At 51.0% G+C, this 3,949-nt stretch overlaps 1 pseudogene; it reads left to right on the top strand.

The window, feature by feature from the left end:
• Window positions 1-287: 287 nt before the first annotated feature.
• LOC144303819 (elongation factor 2 pseudogene) lies at window positions 288-3,451 on the top strand (annotated as a pseudogene).
• Window positions 3,452-3,949: the final 498 nt, after the last annotated feature.

Below are 3,949 nucleotides of genomic sequence, written 5' to 3'. Positions count from 1 at the left end.
CATCCTGATCTTTGTGATTTCTGTGCATGTTCCAGCTACGTTGACCATGAGTTTAGACCCTGTCAGGGTGAATCTTATTCACTCTTTCTTCCTGAAATTTCCTAATGTAATGCTATCATTGAATGTGGTTTCTGGGGGGGGGGGGGGGGGCAGAGTGAAAGGATACAAAATTCATAGTTATCCTCCAGATGAAGAAGACAGTGTCCGAGTCTTCTTGCAAGGATATTGTTCTTGCAAAAAATAACTCTTTAAATTAGACTCTTACTTTGCTTCAGAAATAGCCTACACCCTCTTCCGCCGTTGTCACCGCCATCCTTGGCGCCACTCGCTTCGCTCAGATCTACCTGGGAGAATCCACCGCCATCCGCCACCATGGTGAACTTCACGGTAGACCAGATCCGGGCCATCATGGACAAGAAGGCCAACATCCAAAACACGTCTGTCATCGCCCACGTGGACCACGGCAAGTCCACGTTGACGGACTCGCTGGTGTGCAAGGCCGGTATCATTGCCTCCGCCCGCGCTGGGGAGACCCGCTTCGCTGACACCCAGAAGGACGCGCAGGAGCGTCATCACCATCAAGTCCACGGCTCTCTCACTCTTCTAGGAGCTCTCCAAAAAAGGACTTGAACTTTATCAAGCAGAGTAAGGATGGCTCTGGCTTTCTAATCAACCTCATGGACTCCCCAGGGCACGTGGACTTCTCCTCGGAGGTGGCTGCCGCCCCCGTGTCACCGACCGTGTCTTGGTGGTAGTGGACCGTGTGTCTGGTGTGTGGCCACTGCGGGGCGCATCAAGCCAGTGCTGATGAGGAACAAGATGGACCGGGCTCTGCCGGAGCTGCAGTTGGAGCCTGAGGAGCTCTACCAGACCTTCCAGCGCAATGTGGAGAACGTCAACGTCATCATTTCTACCTACGGGGAGGGCGAGAGCAGTCCCATGGGCAACATCAGGATCGACCCCGTACTTGGGACCGTTGGTTTTGGGTCCGGACTCCACGGTGGGCCTTTACCTTGAAGCAGTTTGCAGAGATGTATGTGGCCAAATTTGCTACCAAGGGCGAGGGCCAGCTGGGGCCTGCTGAGTGGACCAAGAAAGTGGAGGACATGATGAAGAATCTGTGGGGTGACTGGTATTTTGATCCAGCCAACGGCAAATTCAGCAAGTCAGCCACCAGCCCTGACGGCAAGAAGCTACGGCGGACGTTTTGCCAGCTCATCTTGGACCCTATTTTCAAGGCGTTTGACGCCATCATGAATTTCAAGAAAGAGGAGACAGCAAAGCTGATTGAAAAGCTGGACATCAAGCTGGACAGTGGAGGCAAAGATAAGGAAGGCAAACCACTGCTGAAGGCTGTGATGCGCCGCTGGCTACCTGCCGGGGATGCTTTGCTGCAGATGATCACCATCCATCTGCCTTCCCCTGTGACAGCCCAGAAATACCGCTGTGAGCTCTTGTATGAGGGCCCCCCAGACAACAAGGCAGCCATGGGCATTAAAAGCTGTGACCCCAAAGGCCCTCTCATGATGTACATTCCTAAAATGGTGCCAACCTCTGACAAAGGTCAGTTCTACGCTTTTGGTCGTGTATTCTCGGAGCTGGTGTCCACTGGCCTGAAAGTCAGGATCATGGTGCCCAACTACACCCCTGGGAAGAAGGAGGACCTGTACCTGAAGCCCATCCAGAGAACAATCCTGATGATGGGCCGTTATGTTGAGCTTATTGAAGATGTGCCTTGTGGGAACATTGTGGATCTGGTGGGAGTGGACCAGTTCCTGGTAAAGACTGGCACCATCACCATCTTTGAGCATGCCCACAACATGAAGGTGATGAAGTTCAGCGTGAGCCCCATTGTCCGGGTTGCTGTGGAGGCCAAGGATCCAGCTGACCTTCCCAAGCTAGTGGAGGGTCTGAAACGGCTGGCCAAGTCAGACCCCATGGTGCAGTGCATCATTGAGGAGTCAGGGGAGCACATCATCGAGGGGGCTGGGGAGCTGCACCTGGAGATTTGTCTGAAGGACCTGGAGAAGGACCATGCGTGCATTCCCATCAAGAAATCTGACCCTGTAGTCCCCTACCATGAGACCGTCAGTGAGGAGTAGAATGTGCTCTGCTTGTCCAAGTCCCCCAACAAGCACAACTGGGTGTACATGAGGCACGGCCCTTCCCTGACGGCCTGGCTGAGGACATTGACAAGGGTGAGGTGTCAGCCCACCAGGAGCTCAAGCAGCAGGCCCGCTATCTGGCTGAGAAGTATGAGTGGGATGTGGCTGAGGCCCGCAAGATCTGGTGCTTCGGGCCTGACGGCACTGGCCCCAACATCCTCACTGATATCACTAAGGGTGTGCAGTACCTCAATGAGATCAAGAATAGTGTGGTAGCTGGCTTCCAGTGGGCCACCAAAGAGGGTGCTCTGTGTGAGGAAAACATAAGTGGTGTGCGCTTCCATGAGCACGATGTGACCCTGCACGTGGACGCCATCCACCGTGGGGGTGGCCAGATTATCCCCATTGCCCGGCACTGCCTCTACACCAGTGTACTGACTGCCCAGCCCTGGCTTATGGAGCCTATCTACCTTGTGGAGATTCAGTGTCCAGAACAAGTGGTTGGTGGCATCTATGATGTCCTGAATAGGAAGCTGGGTCACGTCTTTGAGGAGTCCCAGGTGGCAGGCACTCCCATGTTTGTTGTGAAGGCCTACCTGCCTGTGAATGAGTCCTTTGGCTTCACTGCTGACCTGAGGTCCAACACCAGTGGCCAAGCCTTCCCCTAATGTGTATTTGACCACTGGCAGATCCTGCCCCGGATCCCTTCGACAACACCAGCCGCCCCAGCCAGGTGGTGGCTGAAGCACCCAAGCATAAAGGCTTGAAGGAAGGCATCCCTGCCCTGGACAACTTCCTGGACAAATTGTAGGTAGCCCTCCCCTGCAGCCCACCACCCCAGCTGGGACTCAGCACAGCCCCTACACCCGGCTGACGACTGACCACAGCAACAAGCCCTCGCATTCTCCATGACACCTCAAGACTGTCCAGTGATGCTCTACCTGATAGGTTCTGGGGCCCACTCAGTGCCATCACTCAACATGAACACTTGATGCTGTTTTTTCAATATTTATTTCAAGATTTCAAAGGCAACAAACGCCCTAGCAGCTGGGATTTATTTGGCTGGTGGGGGCGGGGTAGGCAGGATGGCACACTCAACATTTTTTTTTCCCATTTCAGAAACTCAAATGTCAAAAAAAGAACAAAAGTGCATTGAGAGATTTATTTGGGTAAATGGCCCGTAGTGGATTTCCCCCCAGAAAGAGGGAAGGAACAAGAGGGTAGACCTTTCTTTTTGAACAGAAGCTAGAAGGCAGGAAACTTTGTGTGGTGTCACCGTGAGCACCTCCAGCTGTATTAGTGCCATTGGAATAATAAATTTGATATGGTGGTGAAAAATAAATAAATAGCCTACACCCATCAGTGAAACTGTCAGAGCTCTACATTTGAACCTGTAAATCACTGAGAAAGGAAGGTATTCTTTTCATGCACAATGGAAAAGAGCCAATGATCAGCTAGAACTAGAAGGTACCAATATAGGAGAAATGATTTTGAATATCTCCTTCTCATTTTAACATTTAGTAACAATCGGTAGCTTAGGATTAGCCAGGTCACTGGTGAAGAACAGTGTCTGGAGATTCTTATTTCAATCACCCAACTACCCAACCATCCATCCATCTGCCAATATCTCCTTCCATACATTGATCTATCCACCTTCCTACTCACCCATCCATTCAAGTACTCATCTATACATCTATCTTTCCATTCATGCACTTATTCACCCACCTATCATCCATCTACCCATTCAATTGCTTATATATATATATATATATACATATATATATATAAAATATATGTTATCCATTTACATCTACTACATACATCCTAAGTAGGTTGAAATCACC

The sequence above is a fragment of the Canis aureus genome, chromosome 33 (assembly GCF_053574225.1).
Source record: "Canis aureus isolate CA01 chromosome 33, VMU_Caureus_v.1.0, whole genome shotgun sequence".
NCBI classification, from domain to species: Eukaryota; Metazoa; Chordata; class Mammalia; order Carnivora; family Canidae; genus Canis; species Canis aureus.
The sequence above is the reverse complement of the archived record's forward strand: the minus strand, read 5'-3'. Positions and strand labels throughout refer to the sequence as shown.